This window comes from Prunus avium, chromosome 1 (assembly GCF_965620075.1).
Source record: "Prunus avium chromosome 1, drPruAviu1.hap1.1, whole genome shotgun sequence".
Taxonomy (NCBI): domain Eukaryota; kingdom Viridiplantae; phylum Streptophyta; class Magnoliopsida; order Rosales; family Rosaceae; genus Prunus; species Prunus avium.
In genome coordinates, this window is record NC_142284.1 from 16,317,373 (window position 1) to 16,332,756 (window position 15,384).

Genomic DNA, 15,384 nt, shown 5'->3' on the forward strand with positions numbered 1-15,384 from the left:
TTCTCTCATATTTCTAAATTTCTCGATTTATGATTTAAAGTACACATGCTGTGGAAGCAAAATATTTCATTCTAGGTCAAATAATTAGGCCAATCAATTTGGGAATTATTTGACCTAATTGGGAGTTACCTAGCCTAATTGGGAATTATCTGAATTAATTAGGAGGTTATTTGATTTAAATTAGATGTCTTTGATTTTTGTCTTAATTAGGGATTTGATTAAATCCCTAACCCCTAAATACACCAACCCCCCAACCTCGCCAAATTAAAGCCTCTGACACCCTCTATAAATATTGGCTACACACGAGGATTGAGGTACGTCTGAATTCCTACTGAAACTCTACATAAATTATTTCTGATAAACCCTTCTCCCTTCCTATTCTTTCTCTCTCTCACACAAGGCTCCCGCCACCACACACGGCTCCGGCCACCCGGTTTTCCTTGAAACACCCAACCTAACTTAGGCATCGGAGGGCCTTTGGCCAACACCCCCCGGGTGTGGTCCTTTTACTCCGATTTATTTTGCAGGGAGAAAGAGAAGCGGAGAAGAAGAAGGAATCGTGGGCGAATATTCTTGTGGGGAAAATTGCTCCCACAAATTGGTGCTTTCATTGAGAGCACGAAATAATACTCAAAGCGTGCTCCAAATTCATTTTCCACACTTTTTTCCAATCAACCATGGTCGATACAACTGCCGGAATTGCAAAACAGCCGCCGCAGACAACTGCTGGAATTGCATAACAGCCGCCGCATGGTCCTGTGACCTCCATAGCCTTGCAGCCGCAAGTGCCAGTGGCCGGAGCTGCCCTGCCACACCACCCAGCTGCCGGATTTGCTGCACAGCCCCGTGGCTACTTTGACGCCTCCCCAGTCTTGGAGCAGATCCATCCTTTCCCTCCTCTGCCACCACACTTGACGTATGCACCTGTGTACGCGTCTAATGGAGCCCTAGCCCATATGCCATTGGGCCCAATGCACACCTCCAGTCAGGCAAACCTTAACTCACGGGTTGATCAGCTCGCACAAAGAGTGGACGATCAAAACAACCTGATTGGCCAGCTACTCAGGCAGATCAACTTGAACCAAGGCCCAAACCTTGGACCCCGTAATGAGGAGAGGAGGAGGCACGAGCATGCCAGCGAGCAGTTCGAGAGATCCCAGGCTGGTCGGGCAAGGATAAGCTGGCAGGGAAGAGATTGAGATCGAGCTGACGAGACGCGAGATCGTGTTGACGAGACGCGAGATCGAGCTGACGAGACGCGAGATCGTGCTGATGAGACATGGACATCTGCAAGTCATACCATGAGCAGGTCGACGATCCGTTCGAGGTTAGGTCCAAGGACCAATGTACGCGAGAGGCTAGGCCCACGGTCCAATGTCCACACCCATTTGGGCCCACAAGGAAGTATTCAACCTAGGCTGGGTTCGCAAGGAGTTCGAGTTCGTGAACAACCGTGGACGAGCACAATGATCGACGCTCACCAGCCCGCTCGAGGACCAACACACGGCGACAAGCCACAGAGGAATCCTCACAAGCTCAATCTCCTAATCTGCCCCACAAGCAGAGCAACCAAGGGGATCGACCCTTGGCGGCAGAGGAGGAAGTTAACCAGTGGCGCTCGAGGCACCGAAGACGTCGACCCAAGCCACCAGCCATGCGAGCAGAGGATGTCAAGAAGTTAGTGAATGACCGACTCCAAAGTCTCCAACTTAATGGAAGCACGGAGGAGGCCCTACGCAAAGAAATTGATTGAGTCGACTTCTCGCCCTTTACCGAGGAAGTGGAACGAGCTCCGTCGCGAAAGTGGTTCACAACGCCATCCATCACTCCGTTCAAAGGAGATTCTGACCCTGAGAGCCATTTGAGGCACTTCAAGAGTGCTATGATCCTGTACAAGGCAGACGACGCCTTGATGTACAAAGTGTTCGCGATGAATTTACGAGGAGCAGCTCAAGACTGGTTCCACACTCTACCATCCGAGTCGATAGGCAACTTCAAGGAGTTCGCCCTCATCTTCACAAAGGAATACACCTCCTACAAGACAGTTCGAGAGCATGGTCATTACACCAACAACTGCAATGCTTGGAAAAGGCACCTCGAGGAGCTGGTCAGGGAAGGTCATTGCACGGAGTTCGTCGCAAAGAAGGCCATCCAGCAGATCGAGGATCGTGATGCAGCTGCCAAGGAGCCTTCCCAAAAGGTCATTGATGAGCACATAAACTATCACATTTATTATCCCTAAATATATTTGTTAGTAATTGATTTTCTTACAATTTTAGTTAATTAGGTTTGTTTTTCACTTTTGCACTTGCTTACATACCCATTACATAATTGATGATGATTTTATCTTAAGGTTGAAGAAGATCATTGGATGCTAGTAGGCAAATGGGTGCAACACTTAACCAAAAGAAAGGATTGAATAACAAAAGCAAGTAGAAGTGGAGCATCAATTGAAGAAAAGAAGAAATATTAAGATGAGGGTTACGGTTGTGCATTGAAGAAGATGAAGAATTTGGAGAATGGAGTCATCAACACTATGGAATAAGTAATGGAAGCAAATTGGCAATTGGTTTGATGGCAAGTGGAATACATATTAAATTCATGAATGGAGGGATTTAATGAATTTAGAATTGCTCCCATTTTCCTATAAATAGGAGGAGCTATGGCATTGTAAAATCACACCCAAGCTCCACAACTCTTGAGCTTTCTCTCTTCCCTCCATCTTTCTAAGTTTTAATTTCTATTTTTAGTTTAATTTTATTATGGGGAACTAACTTCCTAGCTAAGGCTAGGGAGAAAGCTTTTAATATAAGTGTGTAATTTTTATTAGTTTGATCCAAACTTAAGCTTTAATGTGAATTTGTAGTTTTTGTTCAAATGGAATTTGTAGTTTTCTTTTTAATTAATTGATGAATGTTTGATAATCTATTTCATGGGTTCAATCATGTTTTTCCCATTGTGTAGTAAAAACTTTCATTCTTTTAAAAGAGAAGAAAATTACTAAAGATTAATAGAATTTTGATGAAGTTTATTTTTTGATAGTTTGTTGCCAATGGTACAAGTTATGCTTAGAATACTTCTAAAGGAAATTAAAAAGGGCTTTAATTATTTTGAACAACTACAAAGGAAAATATTTTGTGGATCAAATTAATAAGAGTTGCATGCTTATGTTAGAAGTGGAAACCCAATGCCTTAGTGTTTTAATCAATTAAATTTTCTCTAAATCAAATCTTGCATAAATCAACCTCTCAATCACACTTGTTCTTTTTTCATCTCTGTTATTTTCTTTACACTGCTCTCTGTGGATACGACACTCGGACTTCCGAGCTACACTACTATACGACACCTCCCTTGGGTTTTGCAAAGTGGTGTGAACAGTCATACGCATCAACACCATTTTAGCTGATTCCTAAGAGTTCGGGCTAACCACTAAGGAACACAAGAGAAAGATCGCACAGGCAACTTACATCTCCCAAGTCATAACTAGCGATCCAGTCGTTGAAGATACACCCATCATTGGCTTTCAAAAGAAGGACTTGATCGGGCTTGACCTGTCACATAATGATGCCCTAGTCATCTGCATCCAAATTGAACAAGCTGTGATCAAGCGAGTTCATGTGGACGATGGCAGTGCAGCCAACATCCTGCAACTGTCTGTTATCCAACTGATGGGATTGGAACCCAAGATCAACAAGCTTGCCAGGTTGCTCACCAGCTTCAACGGGACCACGTCGATTACTGTGGGAACGATTGACCTTGACATCCACTCACCCCCGGTGATCTGCTCGCAAACCTTCATGGTCTTCGATGAGATCTCCCCCTACAACGGAATCTTGGGCTGACCATGGATCAGCAAGATTGAAGCTATCACATCGGCTTTATACCATAAGATCCGCTACCCCATCCCTGGGGGCGGGATCGGGCAGATCAACAGTGATTAAGCCATGGCGAGGAGATGCATAGCCCAAGGGCTCAAGAAAAGCAAACAGGTGCAGTTCACACCAGTAATGCAGGCTATTGACGTGGCAGGACACACTCCCAGTAGACAAGCAAGCCCGAACGAGATGGGAGTTGCTACCTCAAAATGGCAATTAAGGAGCCAGGATCAAGGCGAGGGAATCCGCCCTGAAGACTCCCCTGAAAAGGGTTGGAAGCCTGAGTATGACGTTGAGTTAGTACCCCCTGATCTTGGCCCGCCAGCCAAAGAAGTGCAGATCGGCTCGCGCCAGAACCCAAACGAGAAGGATCGAGACGAGGGAATCCGCCCGAAAGGCTCCCTTGAAGAAAGTTGGAAGCCTGAGGAAGACGTTGAGTTAGTACCCCTCGATCCTGACCAGCGAAACAGAAAAGCGCGGATCGGCTCGCGCCTAAGCCCAGATGAGAAGGTGGAGCTGACCACCTTCCTCCAGAACAACAAAGACATGTTCGCGTGGTCACCATCTGACATGCCTGGCATCGACCCGAACATCATCTGCCATCGGCTCTATGTCAACCCCGCCCACAAGCATTGAACCCGAGATCGACAAACTCCTACTTGTTGGCTTCATCGAAGAGGTCTCCTACTCAGAGTGGCTGGCCAATGTTGTTCTGGTTGCTAAACAAGAAAAGGGCAAATGGAGAGTTTGCGTCGATTACACTGACCTTAACAAAGCATGCCCTAAAGACAACTTCCCATTGCCGAGAATCAACCAGCTCGTGGATTCAACTTCCGGCAATCAGTTGCTCAGCTTCATGGACGCCTACTCCGGCTATAATCAAATCCTGATGCACGAGGATGACAAGGCGAAGACCTCTTTCATCATCGAGAGAGGGACCTACTACTACAAGATCATGCCTTTTGGGCTGAAGAACACCGAAGCACCCTACCAAAGGCTCGTGAATAAAATTTTCAAGGAGCAAATCAGTAAAACCATGGAAGTCTACGTAAACGACATGCTGGTCAAAGCCCCTAAGCGAGCAGACCACATCAAGAACCTCACCGAGGCATTCAGCCTGCTCAGCCAGTATCGCATGAAGTTGAATCCAAGTAAATGTACGTTCGGTGTATCGTCCGGCCGGTTCCTGGGATACCTAGTAACTCAACGAGGTATCGAGGAGCACCCACGCCAAATCAAGGCAATTCTCGAGATGAAGTCACCTTCAACAAGTAAAGGAAATATAAAGTCTGATGGGCAGAGCAGCGGCCCTCAACCGATTCCTCTTGAGATCTACCGACAAGTGCAGACCATTCTTCAAGGCTTTGAAGAAGGGGCAAAGAGATAAATGGGACGAGAAGTGCGAAGAAGCTTTCCAGAATCTAAAGACTTACCTCACTTCACCTCCCTTGCTCTCGAAGCCAGTTCCTGGTGAAGACTTGTTCATGTCCCTGGCAGTGTCCAACTCAGCCGTCAGCTCAGCTCTCATCCGAGAAGAACTGGGGGCCCAACATCCGGTATTCTACACGTCAAAAGCCTTTCTCGATGCAGAGACTCGCTACCCGAAATTGGAGAAGCTTATTTTGGCCCTTGTAATTTCCACGAGAAAGCTTCGAGCCTACTACCAAGCTCACCGAATCATCGTCATGACCGACTTTCCGTTGAGGTCAATCCTCCACAGCCCTGAAACGTCTCAAAGACTCATGAAGTGGGCTATAGAACTAAACCAATACGACCTCCTCTACCGGCCGAAAATCGAAATAAAAGCCCAAGCTTTAGCAGACTTTGTCGCAGAATTCACGTCATCGGCCGAAGAAGAGAAGCTGGTCAACAAAAAGAAGGAAAGTTCGAGGGCAGACAAAACCTCCGCTGAACCTGACCAACCCAAAGACATGTGGCAGTTGCGCGTAGACGGAGCGTCGAACCAAAAAGGAGCTGGAGTAGGCGTCGTCATCATCACCCCGGATGGAACCCTGTTGGAGCAAGCTATCACGCTTGGCTTCCCAGCCTCAAACAACGAGGCAGAATACGAGGCATTGCTCGAAGCATTCTTGATCAAAACTGCAAGCAGATGAAAGTCAACCTTGATCTGCTCAAAGAAAAACAAGAGAAGGCCATTGTTCGAGTGGTAGCTTACCAGCTTACCAGCAATATCTTACTACAACAAGAAGGCCATTGTTCGAGTTGCAGCTTTCCAGCAGCAGCTCACATCTTACTACAACAAGAAGGCCATTGTTCGAGTGGCAGCTTACCAGCTTACCAGCAATAGCTCACATCTTACTACAACAAGAAGGCCATTGTTTGAGTTGCAGCTTTCCAGCAACAGCTGGCATCTTACTACAACAAGAAGGCCATTGTTCAAGTTGCAACTTACCAGCTCGACTCTACGCAGGCGACAAGCCTCACCTCCATTGCAGACAGGCTGCTTCTCAAGCAAAAACTCAATGGAGCCTTTTTCGAGCGTCATGTCCCCGACATACACCCGCAGGCGACAAGCCTTACCTCCACTGAAGGCAAGCTACTTCTCGAGTACAAACTTCATAGAGCCTTTTTCGAGCGCTATGTCCCTGACATACGCCCGCAGGCGATAAGCCTTACCTCCACTGCAGGCAAGCTACTTCTCGAGTACAAACTTCATGGAGTCTTTTTCGAGCGCTATGTCCCCGACATACGCTAGCAGGCGACAAGCCTCACCTCCATTCAGGCAAGCTACTTCTCGAGTACAAACACAATGGAGCCTTTTTCAAGCGCTATGTCCCCGACATACGTCCATAGGCGACAAGCCTCACCTCCACTGAAGGCAAGCTACTTCTCGAGTACAAACTTCATGGAGTCTTTTTCGAGCGCTATGTCCTCGACATACGCTAGCAGGCGACAAGCCTCACCTCTGTTGCAGGCAAGCTACTTCTCGAGTACAAACTCAATGAAGTCTCTTTCAAGCGTTATGTCTCCGGACGTACACTTACAAGATACAATGAGAATTGAAGTTTGAAAGATAACTGAAAATTCCATAGCAAAGCGGCCAACCGGCCAAGTTCAACAAGAAATAAGGTGGTCAACTAAAGGCCACTTACTGAAAGAAAATTACAAAGTTAAAAAAACAGCAAAAATGAACTACATCTACTAGGGGACTTCGGCAGACGACCCTCAGCCGGTCACGTCCTCAGCTGCCTCAGCATCACTCTGCTCAACCAGCACCATCTGCTCAGCAGCCTCAGCTGCTTGCTCCTCCGCATCTGCCCCAAACTCGACAGCTGTACCACCATGGGCATTGTCTTCCCCCATTCCAGCTTCATTTGCTACATGCTCTTCAACCGCTTCTACGCCCATAGCATTAGTCTGCTCACCTTGAGCAGAGGGCAGGACAAAACAGAGTGGCTCACCACCATCATCTTCAAGAGGACAGCATGGAGAAACACCATTCTGGCAATCCAAATATCCTAACTTGTACGCGTTCGCAGCAATCTCATGCTTGGATGCCTCCGTGGCTTCCACATGGGTGTTAAACTTGGCCAGCAGCTTGTCGCGATCCTGGACCAGAGCAGCATGTTTACGTTTGAGATGAAAGTAGGCTTCCTTGTGTTCGAGCAGGGTAGCCATAAGAGACACAAGCTCACCATCCTTCTGGCCAACAGAACTCTTAAGCGCGGACATACTCTCGTTCATCTTGGAAATCCTCGCATCATGGCGAATCCGCTCGTTCGAGAGCTTGTCAGCTACATCAGCATTCTTCTTCACCAACTCGTCAAGCAGGACAGAAGAGGGGGCAACAGCACGTGAGTTCCGCATGGCCCCAACACTAAAAATCATCCCCTTTTGAAGATGATACATGGCAGCTTCTTCTTGCTTATCCAAGGAAAGGCTCGAGAAAGCACCAAGGTCACTAGCTCGTTACACGTGGTCGACCAGCTTCGCACAGGCAGTTGGACTTGACAGGAAGCCCGTTTTAAGCAGATCAGACACGAACTCAACCCCAGCAGGGTTACCACCAATTTCTGGACCAGCAGTTTGCACAGCTGAAGGACTCTTTGCTCGAGCAGACGACTCTTTAGCTCTCTTGGCTGCAACTTGCAACATCGAGTCTGCTCCGCGCTTGACTGTTTGTGGCATTGCAGACGAGTCATGGTTTCTAGGCAGAGGTACAGTCCTCTCAGTTTGATCTTCGGATCGGCGCAGACGCCCCAAACCTTGCTTCTCAGCAGCCTGCTTACAAGGAAAATCACGAGTTTTGGGTAGCACGGGCGGAAACTTGAACAGAATATCTCGAACCTCCTGCATGCCACTGACTGTTTTGCTGTTCGAGCTGACAAGGCGTTTGGTCCCAGCAGACGAAGTATGAGCAACTCCCACATGGACCTTCTCAGCAGGCGAGACCCCCCTTGAGGAAGACTTGCTCGTGGCAGAAGAAAGTCTCGGCTGCTTTGGTTGTGGAGACATGTCCCTTGATCGTGAGATTGCGGCTTCATCGCGGGCAGATCTGCTGCTAGCCTTCCTCTCCTCCGGAAACTCGGTCGAGGACTCTTCCTGCTCGAGTGGCAGATCACCTAGGTCAGAGCCATGCAGCTTCCATCTTTCAATATCCTCCACAGGGGGCAGACCGCCGACCTCCTTCCGGTGTTCGCTCAACAACCAGCGCCATTCACGAAACTGAGCAGTGATGTTCAAAGCTTGCTGAACCTTGGTCATGTTCGGGTCGAGAACGAGCTTCTTGTGGATGGCATTCCCTACAAGTAGAGGACGAAAGTCAGTCAAACACACAACAAAGAATCCCAAGGAAATCGTAGCAAATCAAGTGGATGCAACTTACCGTCACAGTAGGTGAGAGGAACGAGAGGACCGTCGCTGATCTCCCATTCCCATCTGCTGATGACTTCCAGCACATTCGTATGCCACGCATGATCGCCTTGACTCAGACTATCCCTAGTTCGTGGCACAAAAAATTGAAGCAGTTTGGACCAACCCAGTAACTAAGCTGGCCCGAACTGCCACCCGCTCTAGCAGCAGACCAGCGCACCTCTAGCCCAGTTACAGCTAGATTGCCCAAGTCAAAGTCCAATTGGCAAGTCAAAAACCTCCTCCACTCAGGAGCCCAAGTCACAGAAGGAAACCCAATTACAGCTGAACAGCCCAACATCTAATTCACACCTCCTCCATGCCGCCACGCGCCATGCAGAAGCTGGGGGGGCATTTGTGGAAGCAAAATATCTCATTCTAGGTCAAATAATTAGGCCAATCAATTTGGGAATTATTTGACCTAATTGGGAGTTACCTAGCCTAATTGGGAATTATCTGAATTAATTAGGAGGTTATTTGATTTAAATTAGATGTCTTTGATTTTTGTCTTAATTAGGGATTTGATTAAATCCCTAACCCCTAAATACACCAACCCCACCAACCTCGCCAAATTAAAGCCTCTGAGACCCTCTATAAATATTGGCTACACACGAGGATTGAGGTACGTTTGAATTCCTACTGAAACTCTACATAAATTATTTCTGATAAACCCTTCTCCCTTCCTATTCTTTCTCTCTCTCACACAAGGCTCCGGCCACCACACACGGCTTCGGCCACCCGGTTTTCCTTGAAACACCCAACCTAACTTATTCATCGGAGGGCCTTTGGCCAACACCCCCCGGGTGTGGTCCTTTTACTCCTATTTATTTTGCAGGGAGAAAGAAGCGGAGAAGACGAAGGAATCGTGGGCGAATATTCTCGTGGGGAAAATTGCTCCCACACATGCCATAAAGTATATATACTAAATATTAGATAGATAATTGGTACATATTTCCATACAAATTTATCCATTCAATAATTCTATTTGTATCATCTCAACAAAAATTATCATGCGTGCCTTGGTCATTGGACATGGTCAACAACACAAGAGGTCTCCCAAAGTCAACGCCTCTACCACCGAGCTCCAGCCTGAGTGACTAAGGAACACCCCAACCGAGTCATGACCCAAAATCTTCAATTGTGGAGCCCAACTTTTGCAAACCACTCATCGCCCTCCTATCCTCTCTTCAAAACCCTCAGGCAACTTAACCCAATTGGTTCTCAACACCCAATTTCCAAATAAACGGCAGCTCAGATTGCTCTAACCCCATGGCCATTGTAGTAATTTACTCTTGGCTCGGCATGGGCTTGCTTCCAAAAGCCACGTACACAACCAAACCTTTCAGTTGCCTGTCCAACCACTTGCTCATTGACCCCCATTGATCATTCTAGTCATTATTCGTAGTTGGGAGTTGACCAACCCGCAAAATCATTTTCCGGTGGATATCTTGTAATAAACGCAGTCCATTCAGGCTCATAATCTATTCAACTTCTTATTGCAATTACATCACACCTCTTTATCCCCTGTATATTGACAAACATCTGAAACATTGGTTTCATCACTAGCCATACTTTCGTCGTAAATGCAGTGGACCTCGAACAAATGAAACGCGACGTTGGACGGGAAGGGGATCCACTTAGCGGGACCGTGTAATCCTCGGGATTCTTATGATCATTCGGATATTTTTTCGAGGAAGTGGGCCCAACAAAAACTAAGCATGCTCTGATGAATAAGCTAAAGAAGGCACATGGCATGCCAAGGTTACGGACAGTAGTTGGGGCCCAGTAAGGTACAAAATCGAAGAGTAGCCAATCTGGGTTGGAAGATTGTAGTAAATGAGTAAGGGTTTGTTGGAGAGCATCGTAGGCCTTCTTAAGCTTCATGACTTTGTTCTATGGTAACTGGTAAGTTTGTGGTGGCCTCCGCGGCTTCATAATTAATCTAAATTACATCTAACCTCAAAACTTATCCCAAACTCTATAAATACCCATCCTTTTGCTATACTTGCTTTTATTTTTTAAGTGAAATTATTTATGGATTATTTTAGATCAAAATGTTTAGAAAATTAAATTACAAATGTTGAAACAAAAATTATGTCAAAAAAAATTAACGATAAAAAGAATTTAGGGATTAACCATTCTTAAACAATTTAATAAAGTTGCGGATGAATCTGCAAGGTTAGAGGAAAAAACAGTTTGAGTCCTAAAAATACATGAATATTTGTATTTTGGAGGGTAAAAATTTGAGTTTAACCTGAACATGGTTGGAGATGACTTAAATATGAAGAAGATACACAACAACAAAAAATAATCCCAAGAGCTTGGATCATTAAATGGAGACCTAAAAATCTGGCAGTTTGGATCATTGAACTATTATAATTATCAATTGTCAAACATTTCGAATTACCATTTGCAAAGCTCAAGCAACCCATCAATTTTCCTGTCGGTATGAGCTAATCAAATGGCTTTGATTTTCTTTACTTTGCTAAGGTGCTTTAAACCTTTATTTTCATTTTCTACTAAAAACGCATTGGGTATGTCGTTTTCATTTTCACTAGAATTCATTTTGTGAAAACAAATTCAAACTCTAAATTATTGTTTTCATTCATTGGAATTCATGTACAAAAACTGAAAACACCAAATTATCGTTTTCATTTTCTATCTAGTGTATTGGTTGATTGTTTTTTTTTTCTTTTTTTTTTGTTGGTCTGATTTTTCATTTGTCATTTATTTTTTATTTTTTCTTTTTTTTAGTTGCACTTCATTATTTTATTTTGGTACACAAGTGTATATTAATTTTATGATAAAACCATCATATATTATTCTATTTCATATTTATTTTTAAATATTTATTTTAAACTAAAGATAATAGAATTTTATTATTATTCTCAAATGATACATTTTTCATTGTTTATAATAATTTTAGCCTTTAAAAAATATCAGAATTTTAAAAAATATTTTTTTTAAGGACAGAAATTAGCAAAAATATATTTGAAAAATAACTCACATATTATTATTCGCAAATTGTCCTACCAAACACGTTTTCACTGTTTTTATTTTCTAAATATGTTTTCCAATTAATCTACAGACGCATTCTCTGAAGTAATGTCTCACATATTCCTAACATATCCCCTAAATCTATGCATTAAAATATGGGATGTTCCACAATATGGAATGTTCCCCAATATGGGATGTTCCCCCTGGAATAAAGGGATGGGTATTGCTTTGTCTCTAATATGCCCCCTCAAGCTGATGGGGATGAAGTCCACATGAGCTTGGTCCGAAAGGATGAGAAAAGAGGAGTGGAGAGCCCTTTGGTAAAGATATCTGCAAGCTGATTGGAGGAATGAACAAAACGGATTGTCAAGAAACCTTTGAAAACTAAATCGCGAATGAAGTGATAAGAGACCTCAATATGTTTTGTTCTCGCATGAAAAACAGGATTGGCAGCAAGTTGAGTGGCACCCATATTATCCGAATATAACTGAATGAAAGACAAGGGCAATCCAATGTCGCGGAATAAATAAGAAAGCCAAACCAGTTCTGAGGTAGCTGTAGATAAAGCCTTATATTCGGCCTCAGTACTTGACTGTGAGACACTAGCTTGCTTCTTAGCAGACCAAGAAATGAGATTGTTGCCTAAAAATACACAATAACCCATAGTGGAGCGTCGTGTATCAGGACAACCAGCCCAATCAGCATCAACAAATCCAGTGAGAGATAAAGAAGGTGTAACAGAAAATTGTAAACCAAACCCGAGAGTGCCTTTCAAGTAACGAAGTATGCGTTTAGCTGCCTGTAGATGAAGATCACGGGGACAATGCATAAACTGGCATACTTGTTGGACAGCATATGTAATATCGGGACGAGTGAAAGTGAGATATTGTAATGCTCCAACAAGTTGACGATATTGAGCAGGATCCTCCAAAAGAGTACCATCATGAATGGACAACTTTCGACCACTGGGGACAGGAGTGGAACATGGTTTACAATCAAGCATCTTCATTTTCGATAGGAGAGAGAGAGCATATTTGGTTTGAGTAAGCTGAAGCGAAGAGAAAGTTCTTTTTGCTTCTATGCCAAGAAAATAATGTAAGGGCCCCAAATCCTTCATAGCAAAGCGAGAGGACAAATAGCGAATCACAGATCTCAACAAAGAATCGGATGACCCAGTGAGAATAATATCATCAACATAGACAAGAAGAAGCACGGTTCTTGTGTGGATTTCAGCTGCACCAAAATGGATTCAGTTGCATCCTCAACTTGTGATACTCGCAAGTGCACGAGCCGTTTGGTAGTATAGCATATGTAAGTGCGAGGTCGATCCCACGAGGATTGGTGATTGAATGATCCAATTCATTTTCCCTACACAAAACAGAAATGAAAAAAAAGGGAAATAAATAAAACAAGGAAGAAAGAAAATAACTAACTCAAGTAGATAAGTTCCCAAGTTCAATTAGATTAATGGATTGATTCTAGCTAAAGTATGATTAAGCCATGGTGTGTGGTCATAACCTTGTGTTCCTAATTCCCTAATTTGATCATTTGTTGTCTAACCTAAAATTAAGCATTAGGAACCCATTAAGCATAGAAGAACAATTTAAACAACCAAGCATGTATCTAATCCCTGTTGTCGAATGTCCATACATACTCTTCCTATTCATAGTTCAATTCGAATTAAAGCATGGTGTCTACTCTTAATTCAAACCAAGATAGCTAACATGCAAGCCTAAATGGTGATCAATCATTCAAACTAGCATATTAACTTATAAGCATAATGAATAAGAACAAAAACCATAATTGAAACTTGGAAACTTATCAAACTTGAATACTTAAGAAAGAATGTACATTACAAGAAAAATAAATTACAACTAAGAAAACATTAAAGAGAGACTAAGAGAACTTTGAGGAAGAAAGGAGAAGTGTTTGGGAAAAGTGTTTGAGGACATGGAGGCTTTTTGGAGAAGAAAGTAGAAGTAGAGAGTTGTTTGAGAAAGTGTTTGGAGAACATGGAGAATGTTTGTGAACTTGGAGACTTTGGGAACTTAGGGAGTGGAGAGAAAGGTGTTTGTGAAGTGTTTGAGACATGGAGACTTTTGGAAGAGAAGGGAAATGTGTTTGGGAAATTTGGAGAAGGGAGGAGAAGTGTTTGGAGAACTTTAGAGATGGGAGAAGTGTTTGAGAGATTTGGAGAAGAAAATTTAGTAGAATGATCTTATTACAACAATTGAGAACTACAAAGGAAACTAAGAGAATTTGAGGGAGAGAAGGGAAGGGAGCTCTAGAGAAGTGTTTGAGAGCTCCCCCCCTTGGGGTGTTTTTACAAGCTTAGAGAACCTCCCTATTTATAGGCCTAAGGGAAGTGAAAATCTGAATTCAATATGGCTAATGCATACAACACTTGTTTTATAAAATCTGAAATGGTTGATGCACTTGTATTAGAAAATCTAAATTGGGTGATGCACTTGTATTAGAAAATCTTGAATTGGTTGATGCACTTCACCAATAGATCCCACCAGCAGCCCTAGCTCATCTTCATGTCACCATGACCAAGCTTCCAACCAGAAATGATAGCTCATACCTAGCTCACCATGACCAAGCATCCAACCAGCACATGCTGAGGTCAGCATGACCAGCAACTTCAAGGGCTTACAACTTGGGCTTCTCTTAATCAAATTAGGACTTTAAGCACTCGAAATTGAAGTTCAGAATGTCTTCTTTCCAGCCATATGTTATTTGGGCCAATCCAAGGTCGGAGGAGGAAGTTAAGGCCAAAACAAATTGCTAACTCATTTTCCGCGCTGATAAGATCCATCCTGAGCATGGTTCTGTGTTTGCTAGGTAACAGCCTCCATATTTATCCAATGGGGCTGAATTGTGGATATGTTATAGTACACACCCATTGAAACAACTTTCATGAAGAATGTGACCTCATTCGAGCTATGTAGGTTGTTGAAACAAAGCTTGTAATATGACCTACGGAACTGGACTGGCAGGGGGCTGTAGCCAAAATGAGTTTGTCTTTAAGCTCTTCATCCATTCATCCAAATTAGGCCTTAACATGCTTGAATTGCATGAATTATGCTCTCTAAAGCCATCATTATTACCTAAAGCTCAATGAACTGAAAGATAAACACAAAAAGGATTAAAAGCACAAGTTTAACTCAAAAACATAACCAAATCATAAGCTAGAAGGGTACAAAATGATATACAATTATGAACCGATCAAATACCCCCAAACCTAGATTTTGCTAGTCCTCGAGCAAAACAACAAGAAAAACAAAACAAGAAGTTTAACTAGACCACTTTCGTAGGTAACTCGATTGCATTGAGCGTATGCAACAAGCCTTTAAACCTCTAGGCATCCCTAGTAGGAGGAGTTGTGTCTCCTGAGGGTTTAACAGATACGATACCCACAAACGTTTTTCTAACTCTACAAAATAAAATGGTTAGAAAACTTATTAGATTTGTTAGTCCTTAAGCAAAACAAAACAAAACAAAATACAAAAACGTTAACCTTCCAACCGGACAAAAATGTTAAACTTCATAGACATGGCTCAACAAGGAACAAAACAAGCACTAAGGAAGTTCTAAACATTATTCAAGTGCTACCACAATCTCACAAAAATCATGCTCA

General features: G+C 43.5%; 1 pseudogene; it reads right to left on the bottom strand.

The window, feature by feature from the left end:
- Positions 1–9,742: 9,742 nt before the first annotated feature.
- Positions 9,743–10,682, bottom strand: LOC148297419 (UDP-glycosyltransferase 91C1 pseudogene; annotated as a pseudogene).
- Between the last annotated feature and the right edge of the window lie 4,702 nt (positions 10,683–15,384).